The sequence below is a fragment of the Solea solea genome, chromosome 21 (assembly GCF_958295425.1).
Source record: "Solea solea chromosome 21, fSolSol10.1, whole genome shotgun sequence".
NCBI lineage: Eukaryota > Metazoa > Chordata > Actinopteri > Pleuronectiformes > Soleidae > Solea > Solea solea.
In genome coordinates, this window is record NC_081154.1 from 13,466,894 (window position 1) to 13,483,810 (window position 16,917).

At 40.6% G+C, this 16,917-nt stretch overlaps 1 protein-coding gene across 21 annotated transcripts in view; it reads left to right on the top strand.

Annotated features, from left to right (window-relative positions):
- LOC131448781 (calcium-activated potassium channel subunit alpha-1a) overlaps positions 1-16,917 on the top strand; it is an 87,995-nt gene that overhangs the window by 25,795 nt on the left and 45,283 nt on the right. The gene's annotated exons all lie outside the window — the stretch shown is intronic.

The following is a 16,917-nucleotide window of genomic DNA, read 5'->3' on the forward strand; positions in this document are numbered from 1 at the left end:
TGTACACACACACACACACTCAGCTGTCTGACATACTCATTTACAACTCTCCTGTTCATTACACAGATCAGGTTGCATGACGTCCGATTACCTCTGCGCCTCTGTGTCTGCACATACATGACAGCGATGTCTTCAGGGACAAAGCCCATGAAACATCCAAGAGACAGCGGAAAGTACTACCACTTAGCTGGTGTGTTGTCTGTTGTTTTTTTGCATTTAATTGTGTGTATTTGTCACTACAAACTCAATATTGTGCGTTATATTTGGACTTTGCTTGGCGTCTGAGAGCCTGCAGGCTCTATAGATTCATATCATGATTCATATGTCTTTCCGTTTGTCTCGCCCCGTGTCTGCACATCCTCGCTCTGTGCTCGCGGGGCTGAATCCTTGCAGAAGTTATCCAATGACAGTTATGGTCGACCAGCAGTGTTTTGGCACGAGCAAACAGTGTAGTATAATTAGTTTGTGAATTTGCAATCGTGTTCACATGGAAACCAAAGGGTGGAGACAATATTCTAATTATCTTCAAAAGCTAATTCATATGAAGAAATTGTCCGTCCCCAGTTCTGCTCTCCAGATTCCACTGAAAGCCGTGCGATGTGGCAATTATTGGTAATCGAGCTCACAGAGTCTTGAAAACTCACAAGAGGGTTAACTGAAAGCAAATTAAAAATGAAATAAGAGACAGTATATAACACAATATAACACACACACACAAGTCATTAAATACAATTCATATTCAGTGTGAAGCTTCACTTGTGCTCCGGCTGGTGAAAGCGTCCATGAGGTTTTCAAACTCATTCGTTCCTTCGTTCTTACAGGAAATGCGGACATAAAGGAGGTGTAAATGCGGTAACTATTTTTACTCTGGCACTTTGCAACACACAGACTTTTCCTCGGCAAACTGAGTTTAATTCATTTACACGGCAATTTCGAAGAAAAAACAAACAAACCACTATTTGGAGGTTAATAGAATAGGAAACAAATGTGGCCCTCGCTCTGTGAGCTAAAATGCAATTATACTGTACCCACCTGCAGAATAGAAATGTAATCATGTGCATTAATATCTCAGAACCGTTCGCCACGACAGGTCCATGTCGACGTTCCTGCCTCTCAGTTCCCCTCTCGTGCATCATGCATCCCCTCAAAACTTAAAAATACATGCGACTGCCATTGTGCTCATCTTCCCACATGCAGAGCATGAGTTACATTTTAATACGCGGTAGGAATTTCCATTTCCATTATGGGCACAGAGCAAAGTTTCAATCTCTCGCTTTTCTCTCTCAGCAGCGAGAATAAAAAGTAGCTGCCAGAGAAGTGAGTCATAACATTTAACTTCAAACTCTTCTTTTTCTCACATAAAGACATTGGAGAACTTTTTTCATCTCGGTTTCCTTTTGTATGTTGTTGCTTTCCACAGTGAGAGGCAAATGAATTACAAACTCATTTCTGCTGAGAGACAGAGAGAGAGAGAGAGAACCAGTGAGAGTTTCGGGGAAGATACTTCCATCCCTCCCATACTAAGCTCTTAACACTTCACTGTGAGAGTGGTTGGGCTGCTTCCTGCAGGGCTTAAATCGTGGCTAAGCCATTATGGGATTTGGGCTTCTACACTGCATATTTTGATTATGGGTATTTTAATATGTGTATAATGGTGCGGTCTGTACTAGAATACGTCTATTTTTAGTAAAGCAGAACATGCTGTTTTGGTCAAATGAAAGTCTGTTTTTATTTGACTCAATCTTGTCACTTCAAAAAATAAATAAATAGACTTTAAGACACATCGTGACAGAGAGATGCTTCAATTGGCTGGAGCCAAAAAAAAGTCCAAGGACAGCAACACTCATAGATCAGATCACTCACTATATACAGTGACCAGTGTCAAACAAACAGAGGATCAGTTTTCAGGCAGTTACAGTGCAACATATACAACATGAAATACAAACTGAGAGCTTGTGTGGAGCTGCCAAGGCTTTATGACAGGATCCAGTGTCAAAGTGGCTTTTTTTAAGCATCTGTTCAATATGGATGATAGACAGAAGATGAGCGAGTGGCTTTACAGCTTAAAGCATGTGATCATTGTTTTAACCTTTACTGGTTAACCACACTCCAATTAACAAAGATTACAACGCAATTCTATTTAGACGTCAGGCGTATTTAAAGTAGCAGAGTAATACATCCAAATGGGAATGTCACGGACATAAACGATAGTACCCTTAACTTAATATTTTATTGCACAAACACGAGAAGCAATCACTGCCAACGAGCGACTTCTGCAACTCCAAATAGAGTAAGACTTCTGCATCTGCCAACAAATAGTTTGCTCCTCTCTTCCTGAGCTAATGGCTCCAGCTGTCTGCGCTTTGAACGCTGTCTTGTCCACACTGCATCTTTCCATCGACGTTCAGTAGGATTAAGATCAGGATAAATTCAGAATAATCCAGTGTTTTTATTTCCCAACACTCTGGTGGATATTAACTAAGCAAACACTGCCCTCGTCTCGTGGCTGCTAAGCAGAAGGCGTGTTCATGTCCTTAAAAACTGAAGGATATTCGTATTTGTTTGTCAAGACATATGTTTTTGAAAATGTGCCGTTCGTGGTTTTTCAGCGACAGCTGTGGCAGAGGAAAAACTGGTATAAAATCTGCCGAATACAAACAGAGTGAGTTTGAACAGAGGGAAGGAGACGAGAGAGAAAAATGAGATAAGCGTGCCATAAAAACACTTAAATGACAGCAATAAAGGGAGTGGCAGCAAATATTACATAAGCCAAACAGAGCCGCCTGTTATTTTTCACATCATTTTATTTGCATAAATCAAATATTCTATAACTATTCTATTACTAACTAGCAAGTAACACCAATGTAGAAGGAGATATAGGTTATTATTTTATCTTTTTACAGCTGGGATTAGCTGATTGGAAATCTCGTTCCTCATACAGCCTTCACTTGCAGTTACAAAACTGTAATTCAGTCACCAACTCCATTTTGTGCCGCATTACTTTACATACGCACACCCAAAATGTTTCCAAACTGCAGCGGCGTCGTGTTAATCAGCTGCACTTTTATGCAAATCGGATGAATTGTAATTTGGCTCATTTCCATGGAAAGTCTGCGTAAACACTGCGCCACAATGAGAACGTGCAGTAAAGCAAATGTTTGAAGGATGAGTTTGAATAGAAAACAGAGAGTCACCTGCTGGTTATATGGAATAATGAAGTGAAGTGACGCAGTCAGTGGCCTTGTTTGTCAATGTGTGGTGTATCATTTTTTTAATGCTGTTTCGTGACTCCACACATATTGTACAAGAATGGCTGAACAAAACAAACAATAAGTACATTGTTAGGTCAAGTTAAAGGCAGAGTGCTCGGTGCAAAACTAAGTATTTTACTATCAGATTATACTAAAGGGTTAGTCGGGTTTTAAAGATACGCCTTTAATTACTTTTCACCAATTTTTCTCAGGTTTGTCGTAATTCTTCATGTGAAAAAACACAACTTGGCAAAAACAGACTACATCTCTGAGTGCTACCTGATGCTGAAACATGTTTTTGTCAAAATGTCATAAGAAAAGAATAATTATGTATGAAAATATGTATTCTGTGGATAATGGGGGCGGGACTAGATAAGCTTTTGCTTCTCCCACTTTCCCTTTCGGTTATGTATATTGTGTGAACTACACTACGATGATGTGTGATGAGTGATCTAACTGACATGACCGAAATAAACATATAAATAAAATAAATAAAAAATGATCTTATGACAAAAGTGACCCTAATTCACACGGTTGGTTCTGTCCTTAATTGGGCGACTGAATGAAAACAATACAGTTTTATACAAGTAAAATTTGGCCCCACTGAATATTGTGTTTGTTTTATGCATTGCATTACTTTTTTTTTTGCTGCTGTCGCTGCTGCTCCAGATAAACTGTGTCTGACAAAGTACACGAACGACACGCTGGAATTAAATGTATTGACTCTAGTACAGATTAAACAGAGAGAAAGACACATGAGAGAAAATTAGATTAACTAATAGTCTCGAAACACTGACGTGACAGCAGCAAGTCAAACAGAGCTGTTATTTTCTCCCCCCACATCTTTTTATATATGTTAACGATACCGTCATAAATCAATATTTATGCAAGAAATTTCTGCAAGCTTCAACATGACGACAGCAGTCAATAATACAATGGAATGAGTTATACATTTAAATGTTATTTTACATGAATATTACATATTTTTCAGCTGGGATTAGCTGATTGGAAACAAGTATGTTCCAGTAAATTCCAAGTTGAGCTGCTAAGTTCACACTTTCCCTTTTGCCCCATTACTTTACAATGTCTCAAAGCCCCAGAGTCGCAATCTTTATTAGTTGTAATTCCACGCAAATAAGACAAACTGGAACGGCAACTCGGCTCATTTCTAAATTTCTTACATCTAAATTTTGAGCAAACTCCACATTATCATGAAAACTTGGCATGGAGCAAATATGTGAAGGAACATCACGATCAGATTGTATAGAATAACAATGGAGTGTGACTCAGTGGCCTCGTTCATGAATGTACCTTGTGTAATTTTTCATGCTGCTGAAGTCGATGCTTAGGTTTGACACACATGCAGATCTGAGAGAACATGCCCTTATTTACACAAAGACGGGAGCAGCGTGGAGGATTACTCACCGCAGGTTTAACATTTTTTTTGTGTAAACAGTGAAAAGGTGATGCAGTGTTGTGGTGAAACGGTTCATTTACACTCATCAGGCCTCAGCAGCAAAGCTCGGTGACTCACTCGGCTTTCATTACTTTGTTACACTTTTCTTTCCTTCCTCTGCTCCCATTGTCCTGTGCAAAGAAATCAATCTGCTTATTTTACTTAGCTGATGAGCAAAGCTCTTAAGAAACATCTAAGCCCATTTTTCCCTTTTCCAAAATACTTACCGTTTGTTATTCCCAGTGGGAACCTGCGCTAGCCTTTTACTCCACACTGTGTTTTCTGCAGTTCACTGAACTGCACAGATTAGTGTTTTGATGCAGGGATACAGAGCAAAGCAGGAAGTGCAAGTCTCTATAGACACCCCGCAGACGCGTCCCCAGAAAAACCTGAGTTTACTGTATTTTGATGACATTTCCTCTGTGGTCTTCACTGTATAAGGGAACAGTGCAAATTTTCAATATTCAAAATTGTTCAATATGACACATCCTTTTTATCTCAGAATGAAAAAAAATCATTCTTTGTCGTTTGGAAAAAGTTATCCATCCACACTCATTAAAATGAGTACAGCAGTACTTATGCCGGGCCTGTACGTCGCTGACCTTGAGCATGTGCGCTGTGTACAACCCTTTTTTTTTTTTTTTTAAACTTCATTCGAGTAAGTATACATTACAACGCATACATTACAGGGCAACTAAGCAAAGAATATAAAAGTGAAGCAAATAGACCTCTAGATAGATCTCTAAACACAAGAAGAGAATGACGGCAATGATGAAGATAACGAAAACGAGGCGCGAAAATGCAAGGGTGGCATGGCAAGGCTGTGGATGCGATAAAAAAAGGTTTGCAGATTCACCAAGACTCGTTTTCGTGTGCCTTTGTAGGCTGGATACCTGTAGAGAGTGTCATTTTATTACACAGTGCAGGTCATTATGTTAAACAATGCTGTTTGTTCACTCCCTGTTTCAGGTTTGTCAGTTTCAGCGCAGTCACCGGAGAGACACAATCAGTTCATCAGTTCATAGTCCATTTATATTGATGCAAACATTGATAAAAACATCTTTTACTTTCATAACTGATTTGAATATGTTTTTTTTGTTGCCTATTGCAACCAACTGAATGTTGAAGTGTTCAGTATATGATAAACTACGACATAAAAGCATGAAAAGCCCTCCTCATAGTCAGTGTTGTATTTTGACATGTTACAGCAGAGTAAGTAGGGCTTCGCTTCCCTCACATCCCCCTGACACACACATTCCATGACAACAGACACATCTGTGCAGTCTGACTCGTTAAAATATAATGGTGTTCCCGCAAACACACATGACGTCAAGCCAAAACACAGGAGACTCGTCGGGGACGCAATTTAATGTCAGGTGTAAACAGTCACATTTAGTTTGTTTTATTAGTGTCTGGGTTTTTACAAGAATTGCTGTTGTGTGTAAATAGTCCACGCCGGTAATTACGTTTGGGTTGTCGCCCAGTGACTGCACACGACAGAACAGCCAAATAATATTTGCATGTTTTATTTTTGTGCTGTAGGCAAAGTAAGTTCCATAATTTGTCACACAAAAGAACAGAGTCGTATGAAGTTGGTTGGTGCAACACAGCGTCCATTGTTTTGCTTGTTGAAGTGGAGTTATTTATTTACTTTATTTCACTTTTTTGGAAGAGCTCTAACTTCAACAGTGAAGTCTCTCTCAGACATTCATTTTCATGAATCACTGAACCACCTGTTCATTCTGCCGCTGGATTCCCTGCAGATACGAATGCATCCACCTTCAGAAATGATGACGTTAGCACTGAATAGCAGGTCTATCCCTCTGGAAATACTGTAATGCTGGTGTGATCCCTGTGAGACTGTGACACAGAAATCCCTTAAACCCACTGGTCTAACTCCCCAAGTATAAAAGTTGCAGGCAAAATATTCATAAAAATACAGAAGGAGCCTGAATATTACATATGGATTCACTCAGATCCTCCTGACACACACACACACACACGCACACACACATACAAACACACAGTATGACAACAGATACACCTGTACGGTCTCTGATTTGTTAATACAAAATCCATATTTTGATTTTGCTCATTAGGTTTGCTTTTTGGTTTTCATGCGAGGTTTGGGGTGCCGGTGATATAAAAAATAATCTGGCAGAGAAAAAACCCACTTAAACCCACTGGTCTTACTCCCGAGTGTACAAGTTGCAGGCAAAATATTCATAAAAATACAGACGGAGCCTGAATATTACATCCAGGCTCTCTCCAGATGGGACTGCAAGTTTTTACTATTCTGTTCATATGTGTGCATGTGTTGTACTCCATTATCTCACCCCCATGAACAGTGTCGCCGATGTATAATTCAGTGCTGAATTCATTAAGTTATCATGGATCCCTGGGCTGCTCATTTTTATGATATTAAAATATATACTCATGAACCAGTCATCTTCTTATTCTTATTTTAACACCAGGCTGAAAAGCAGCGTCTCGCTTTTTTTCCCTCACTTTCCAAATGTCACCTTTGTTCTCAGGTCTGGGTGTGGTCCGAGATGAAACACACGCCCTGACAATTATTCAAGTGCAAGATGACACACAGTGCGTGCAATTACAGCAAGGTGACAAGATTAGCACATAGTGTTAAAGTTCGTCATTAAGTTGTCATTAGTACATTTCTTTGGTCTTCGTTTGAGGTTTGTGGTGACGGTGGTTTGTTTCTCCATCGAAAGCCAACTGACACTACACTATCATTTATGTGTTCTGATAATGAACACAGACATTCATGTGCTCACATCTCTGATAAACCTGTCCACGGGGTGGACAGAGCACTGTGACACACGACCAATTTCAGCTCCGTGTCCCTCAGCTTTCCATCGGTGGTGAATCACTTGCAGACTGTCGGAGCAGTTTGGGCACAAGTTCCTTATATAAGACTCTCAATAATGAGATAAACATTGTATAAGATCATCATCCCTTCTCGTTTTTATAATCTGACTGTGATCTTGTCTGACGGTGATTAATTTCACACTTTACCCTAAACTGAGCACAGAGGCAAAGCCTGCACTTTAAGCCAATCTGGAGTCGCACATGAATTAACAAGTTGACACGCTGATAATAACTGTGTGAGTTTAAATCCCAAGTCCAGTTATTTAATTCACCGAGCGTCCAGACCTGCAACTTTCCTGTGGATGAAAACACCTGACCAGACACCAAAGGTCCCTAAACGTACACAAATGACTGCTAATGCTAATGACTTGTCTAAGAGTTAGGTTTTCAATTAGCATTCATGTATTGCATCACTGTCTCGGCAACAGTTGTCTCGCTGTTACAAGGAAACAACGTAGAGTATGTGCTACTGATATGCACCTCAATAACAGGCACAGAATCAACAGACACAAAACTCACAGAAAAATATATATTTAAAGTTCCCTTTTACCTTGGCTGTCCACGTTGATAGAGCCCGATAGTGAAAACAGCTGCCTCCTTCAGCTGATAATGAGATTAATAATGAGAGTGTTGTCGGCTACAAACCAACGCAATTAAGCTCTGTAAAGCTGAGAGCAACTGCAAAGTAAAGCATCGCTGTGTTTTTTGCCTCCAAACACAAGAAAGGCTGTCATTGTTATACATTTGCAAGCCTCTGCTTGTAAAAGTCTGTCTGTCCAGCAGCTGCAGAAACATGGCAGCATCTGTAAATCAAGGCCCTTACTTCAAGCACATACAAAAAAGGCTGATTCTAATGCTTATTGTAAGAACTAATGCACGTATTCAAACATATTCAGGTTCACACTGGAACTATTACACGTCGCTTTCCATACACAACAGGTAACATAGCGTCACGGCCACATATCCCACGGTGCTGCTGTTACCATGGTTACACCACAGCTCCTTTACAGTGACAGTGCATAACAGCCATTGCAGCTTTAAGACTGTGCCGCTAACACAGACTCGTTTACAACCCGTTTTTTCTTCACAATAATTCTGAATGGCAATGTAACAAAAAACATTCCACAGTGTGTTAACACATACGACAGTGTGCACTCACTGGTGCCGATGCTTCAAACTCAACTCAAGTTCCAGCTCCAGACACTTTTCCTTTCTGTCTGTGACCTTGTCATCAGAACACGGCGGAGCACCTTTCCAGTGCTGCTGTGATTTGGACTGTTAAATCATATTTCCTCATTCACACACACACACACACACACACACACACAATGGGAAGGTTATAATAAGATCACTCTATTGCTTGAGGAGGATGCCAGGCTTCAGGAGAACCATCCAACACCCCCATTAGTATGCGTGTTGTGTTCCTGCCTGTCGCCCACAGTGCGGAGCACACGCAGACACAGCCATCGAGTACATGTCAAGGCTGAACAGGGATGCAGCCCGATCTGTCATTTTATTTTAACCCTCACATTTGCATTCACAACTAATGCCTGTGTGTGCTCGTGTAATTGAACAACTGATTTAGTTTGTTTGTTTGTGAACAGGTAAGTGCAAACACACTTGGATTTCACTGTTGTCATCACATATTAGACCAGTCAACAAGTCTTATCTTGTGTTTTCAACACTTGTTGTTCTTTTGAGCCAATTATGTCATTGTTTTGTATAGTGAATACACCTGCAGTATATAGCACTCTATATATGTATAGTGTGTATAAATTAAAAGATGAATTCTTTGCTGTTGGTACATTTGTGACTCATCTAAGCAGATGATGTTTTCTTATGCAATGTAGATATCACGGCCAGAGAAAACATGTCACACCTATTAATATTCTTTCTACCAACAGAAAAGAAAACGTTCCCGTATCTCATGAGCTGGAACTTGTCACTTCGCAATCTGGGATGTTTGTACTAGGCTTGCAAAACGTTTACTTAAGGTTAGTTAGGTTTGACAATTACTACAAGGTACCAGGAGGAAACAAATGGTGGGAAGCAGGAGAGAACATTCATACGAATGAAATGAAGGAATATTAATTAAAAGCCATTTGCTCACTTAAGAATCAAGCAAAAGTCAGCCGTAGCTCAGCTGTCACTCTCTTCACTCTCTTCAAACTTCCGTTTTCACACGTCCTCATTCTTTCTTCTCTTACTCACACAATTGTACCATTGTATTCTCGAGTACATTTAATTAAATTGCTGGAGGTCAAACTTTTAATTCTCATACTTAAGGTAATTCATGGCTCTTGATTGATTGGTATGCATGTGTGAGGGTGTGCACACTGTCAGCTGGTATGAGACTTAGATAAACCTTGCACTATGTAAACTATGTAATATACACAGTATAATGATCACATGCATGCATTTATACCAAATTTATATTTTTACAGTTAAAGTCTAAAACTGAAAGATGTTTCAGTGAGACATTTACTGAGGTGATTTACTTCTTTTAGCTCCTTATTCATGATCCTGATTCCTTTTTACTTCTTTCCTTCCTCTTCCTTCCCATTTTACATCTTTACAGTGTAGTGTTGTAATGTAACAAAGTACAAATACTTTGTTATTGTACTTAAGTACACAATTCATATATCTACGCTTTATTTATTTTTCTAGCAACTTTGGATTTTCCTCTAACTATCTTTGTTACTCATTACTACCAAATAAAATCAGAAGAATAAGTTGGTAATGGTGTGTATTTATATAGAGCTTTTCTAGTCTTGATGAGCAGCTTTACACTACAGTTTTGCCATTCACACACATATAGACTAGCAGAGCCAGAGATTTGACCCACAACCTTCCAGTTGAAAGACAACTCGCCCTACCACTGAGTCACCATGGCTCAATCCTTACTCCCCGCTTTTAATACTTTTAAAACTTCTAAAACTTAAGTACATTTTATATCAGAAAATGACATTTGATACTTAAGTACAGTAAGTGTCATATACTTTAAGACTTTTACTTAAAAGTAATATTATAAAAAGTGACTTTTTATAATATAAAAATGTATCTCACCAATAAATAAAAGTCATTTTCTGGTACTTTTTAGCTACTTCCAGCCATCGACTTCATGGCAAAATGTCAATCAGAATGAACGCTTTACTGATTGTCAATCATCAACCCACACGGGGCAGTTTAATCTGGATTATCATGTAGCCCGACGTGTGGCCTGCCAAGTTCTCTATGTGCACTGTGAATGCTCTAAATAGAGAGTTGAGCCATCCGAAGGTCATGAGGAGGTCAGTGGGTATCATAATTCATCAAGGCATCCGTTAGGCGGCCAGTCCCCCCAAACAGCCAGACAACAATAACAATAGCTTGAGATTGTGGAGCTGAAGTTGCCACACATGCCACAGATGCCCTCTCAGTCACAAAGGACCTGATGTTGGACAGTAATAACACTGCAAATGCCTCACATGTCCATCCACGGTCATTGTGTTTGTCACCGCTCTTGCAAATATGCTGATTTACTTCTAAGTTATCATCCGGTCAATAGTAACAAAGTTGAGTTAATGAAGGCAGCAATTGTGATGTGAGAGACTGCTACTACTCTGTTACAAAGACATTTACAGTCGCTCTAAATCTATTGGAGGAATATGGACAGCAACTCAAAATGGATTCAATTTCAACTACACATAAAAAAAAACAAAGAACAAATCATTACAGTTTTGCATCTGAACACGATTGGACTGTTGATTTCTTCCTAAAGCTTTCGTTGCATGGATTTCAATTTTAAAACGTGAGAAAAAACTTTCGATTGATTCAAACTGAGGAACTGTTAAGCCAAGTATCACAGTCCAATTCCTTTTGAAAGACTTGTTATGTGTGAAGGAAATTTCAGCAAAGGTTGTCGGAATAAAGTATTCAAACAGATGTTCTGAGTTGGGTTTTTATTGAAGCTTCACCACAGCGATGATACAGAAAGAACAACAAGATGCAGCCTCTGCATGAGCGGAGGTGAGGAGTCTGCAAAAGCATAGCTCCATGCATCTTTCATCACAGGAAACGAACCACCTGTTCTTTTATTGTGGTTTAAGCAATGAGCTGCAACAGGCTGTGTTTGTGACGTATTTACTTCATAAAACTAGGTCTAGGTCAGGAGAATCATCATCATCAAAATAGACAGGCAGAGGGAAAAGGTCATGTGTGTCGTCCTCACGGTGGGAAGTCTTTAGTCGTTTGTCGTCTCGATCTTTCACCGGGATCAGCACATATCGGTCAGTCATAGAACGTTCAACCACTTTCAGGAAAACCGCGCGACAGCATGGAATACAACATGGAATTATAACAGCATGTCTCCCGCAAGACGTGTTTGAACTGTCATTATCGAAGTAGCGGAGAGTTGACTGTGGATGGCAGAAAAACCAGACACTGTATAGTTAGCGATTCTTTGAGTGTTGAAATGCACGTCATTGAGTCCCAAATACAACCATTTAGTCGTTGCAACAGTTCCCAAAATAGGAATTGAAACAACCATTCCCTTGTTCATGTCGAGAAGATGGTATTCGGGCGGAACAGAACCTATGTCTCCTGCGGCCATTAGAGAGGCTACTAAACCTTCTCCTTCAGCTGATCGTGGATGGCGTTTGTATGGTGACCATATTTTAGTACTAGCCGCTGAGCGTGAGATGTCCTCTGCTCCCAGAGGGCGGATGTGAAGGCCTTACTCACTGACATTATTCCTCTTGGGGAACTCCAGAAAGATTGTCCTCAGACAATGGCTCCCACTTTGCAAACAAAGTCATAACTGAGCTAGGACTGAGACATCAGAAAGCATCGCAGTTACATCACAAGTAATAACTCAGTAATGACACATTGTACAGAGTTCATAAGGTTACAAAGAGGACAGAGTGCATAAGTAATAATTTTGATGTCATGAGGAGGAAAACTTGTGGTGCAAAGGTCAGTAATTGCACCGCTCAGCTTCAGAGTGACATCATTCTCTTTTGTGCACATCTGTTTTTGGTGTGTGTGTGTGTGTGTGTGTGTGTGTGTGTGTGTGTGTGTGGCCTTAGTTTTCAATGTGGCATTTGAGGACAGACAGATGGGCTGACTGGAATTCACTAGGACAGTCCTTAGATCATTTTATTTTGCAAAGCAGCACAATGTACTTGGGTAATCTGCACAGGGCCAGACAGTGACCCATGAGGAGCATTGGGTCAGGGACTCAGTGCTCCACTGAACCCTATATGCTGCACACAAAGACAAAGACAGTCAGTTGACGGCCCACTCGCATCCCTGGAATCCCACCATTGACAACTTTGATCCCACCGATCACATGGCTTCGAGGGAATATGGAACTAACTGACCCCAGATTCTTCTGAATCCTGTTTTTAGATACAGCAGCAGCAGCTCAGAGTGACACAACGACCAACTGCAGACATGTTTGTGTCCTAACTGAATATCAACGAGCTCCAGCGCTTTGAACTGAACTGCTGTAGCAGCACTGTGATTTTAACTCAGTGCTTCTAACTGACTGATGATCTGAATTCTACCATTATCTTTTACAAAAAGTGTATTTTCTTCATAGAATCCTATGTGCCAAGATTCGGTAAAATATCCTTCATTCTCTTGTGTTATTTAAAAAAAAAAAATACTCTACATCGATGCAAACCTTACAAACCCACAACCTTCAAGTTGAAAGACAACTCGCTCTATCACCTTTAACGACAAAAAACATTGAAAATATCAAATTCCAATTTTTCCTGCAAGTTATTGCTATTGTGATTAAATGTGTGAGTTCACACCAGTCAGGTCATTTGATTGGACATGGGGCATTCCACTAGTTCTTGGACATTTAACTATTGTATCACTCTGCTTCACAGGTGTTCATAAAAATCATGATCACTAGCTTAACACTACACTGTGAGGAACTACAGTATGACAAAAAGATTGACATTTCTCCAGAAATAATGTTTGAGATACATTACAAATGGACAAATTGTTCCAAGAGTGAGGAAATTAACTTTTCTCTGTAGCATCTCGTGAAAAATGCATGAGAAAAATTCCACCATCTATCTGTAGCCCAGGAGAGAGCAAACTGTGATGGACAGCGTCTGGTAAACCACAGTTCTCTGAGGAGTAAACCAGCTGTTAACCAGGACGCGCACACACATCCACACCAACCACAGCCCGAGAGCCACGGCCATACAGAGAGTGAGGGAGATCGTGGAAGAGCACAATGAATGACTATGCGTCGTAAAAACACAAACAAATACAGTCTAAACAAAAATGAGTAGAGCAGGAGAGGATGGAAGATCAAACTGTTCATTTGCCAGATTCAAACAACTAAAGTGGCTCTCAACACCTTTTTTTCCCCTCTGGTTGCACAACACGTGCAGTACGTTCAAATAAATGGACATGAATCACAGTATCAGGTCATGACCCTGAGTGTAAAGTAAACTAGTGTGCACGAATACACGAAATGTTTCTGTTGCTAGGCAACAGTCAAGTTGGTCCAGTTGTGGAACTGTTTGTGTTGGTGGAGCCAAATAACTGATTAAAGAAAACCTGTTGTAGCTTCTAATTGCCAAACTGTTGTTTAAAAGTTACATCACACTCGAGGTCATACTCGAGTACTGAATTGCAAATTGTGTGACTGGATATGAACAGAAAACTGGAACAAAAATTTGCCACTAGCTTGCTTTTGCCTGGTTCGTGTAGGGCCCCCGGGGTGAATTTTACCTCTGGCCCCCAAAGTCTCTTCAAACACTCCTGCGTGTTCACGCTGGTCAGTGGTGAGTCATAGTTAAGTGGAGCTGCATGAGTGGGCTCTCTGATGTTTGCACGTTGACTTTTAAATGCTTGAGACCTGTGCACTCTGCAGGGCAGTCACATACTGTGCATCAGAGACAGGAACGTTGGCGATAGTACGTCTGGTTGTTCCTTTTTCTTTAAACTTAATGAACTTAAGATTCACAGTTGAGTTGGAGATTTCAGAGAAAGCACCTGTGTGTTCAGATTTAGTGTTAGAGCTGTGGATTGAGAACAATAAAAACACATGACACTGGTTCTTCTTTGACCAGAGCCACATCACTATATACATCATCTATGGGGAAATTTATTGCAGTTGAAAAACAATTTTTCCCCTTTAAGCCTGAAATAGCTCACACACACATGGTCAACAACAGGCTGTTTTTCTCCTCTAGCCAGTAGGACCCGTTTTGTGCCAACAGACGCCACTTCAGGAGGAAATGGCAGCACATCTGCGGAAATAAAATGAAGTTGGCTGCTGTCAGGGAGACAAAGAGAAAGATCAATCAGGGTGAAAGATGGATGTGCCAGATGGACATGAAGAACACCGCTCTCCTTTGTCTGTGAAATGAGAGCTACCGTTGTTCACTTGTTCACTACTTGTCTCAAATAACTTGATACTTGATTGTAGACTTCCTCTGACAGAGAAGAATGTGTTTTCCATCTGAGACGGTTTCACTGTTGTTTTCTCTTTGATGCAGTTTGATGTAACACCCCCCCCAAAAAAAAACAAAAAACAAAAAACATTTTCAAATCACTTGGTTTTCATGTCAGACAGACTTACATGTATATCATGTCAGGGATGTTTCAAGGGACTTACGGGAAGCTAAACCAAAGCGACCAAGGGTGTCCGACATCTAACCGAACCGCCCCCCTCCTCACCAAGTCACTGACTGACATACCTGCTATTGTTAGCACTGAATAGAAAATAAATGTTATTTTCCAAGGCTTTAAGCCACAATCAAAGAAATCACTTGGATTGAAGAGTTAATTCCTGGTTTTAGGCAGCAAATTAGTGGCATGGGGCCTCTTCAGTTGGTTTTTACTACGGTGTTGTTGCAATCTTCTAAATCCAAGGTGGTTTTCACTAAATTGTTGACTCTGGTTGTGGTCACTCATCTCTGTGAGTCTGAGCTCACTGTGTCTGTCGCCACCAACTATCAAAGCGGTAAAGGTGGCTCAAGATCCAGACATGATGCATCATCATTATCCTGTGACTGATGATGAGCACTGGCCCCCTCGGCCAGTGCTCATCATCAGTCATGTGTGTTTTTATTTACTGCCACCACTGCGTCTTCCTCCGTTGGTGGCATTTGCATTTCCAGGGCTGCACCAATGATGTTGTCCAGTGTCTAAACAAGGACGGTCAGAGAGGCATAAAGAGATTTCTTGCCTTTCATTAAAAATTCATGCGAGTGCTTTTTGTCATTACAGAGCCATCATCAGTGGTTGCAGGTTGACAATGCAATTTCACATCATGGAAATGAATTGGGTTGAGCTCATTCATTATGGATTCCCTTTGGTTTCTTGTTCAGAATGGCCATTGTGTCGTTTCTAAATAGATGAAAGCCAGGTGGGGTCGCAGGTACCGTGGTGGTGTACATCATGATGTCAAACATTTGTTCTGCCGTCCGCCAGAGACCTCTCACTTCATATCTGCGACCCTCCTGCTTTAGCTTTTATCCCCATTAGCGTTGGCTTGAAAAAGAGAAAGTTGGGACACACTTCCATCGTTCTTTCATCTTCTCCTGCTTTATCCTCCACGTGACGGTTGCCGGGCTGCTAGTGCCAATCCCGGCTGACATAAAGCGAAAAGGCGGTGGTGACACCCTGGACCGGCCAGGACACACATTGTGTAACAGTATTAAAGAGTTGCTGAGCTGCTGACTCTGACACAACAATTATAGTTACGTTGGAAGTATTGAAAATCTCGGTGTTTCGCCGCCCAAATAGAACTGTACTGTTCTGTACACTGTATTCTAATGTGTTGATGCAAACATGCATGCAAATATTCATGACAGTGTTTCTTTTGTTGTTGTTATATTGAAACCTCCGACTTGTTGTTGGCAGCAGGCTTTGGGCCATTTGATTCTCTCCTACTCCTCTCACTAGAGGATGTTTATGGTGTCTGCCTGTCATATTATTTGTACTATAGGTTTAATATATCGCCTTGCTCACGATATCCCAATATATTACAATAGATGGTATCATCTACCCTGTATTAGAATATATAAATGATATTGTACTGCGTGTATATGAACTGTGTGAACTTGTGGCTCAGGCTCAGGTGACTTACTGTTGAAAGTGTGCTGTATTTAGATAAGAGATTATGTCCTGTACTCTCTATTTTTTTTACCTTTTCTGCTTTGACAAGCACAGTGTGACAGCACTCACTTCTAAAGTGTACTGTGTGACAGTGGCGTGAGGTCAGGTGACAACACCGCTTGTTTTCCTGTGTGCTACGTTGACTGAAATGACATGAGAGTGGTCACCTCACGCTCTTGTTTCTCCTCCAAATAT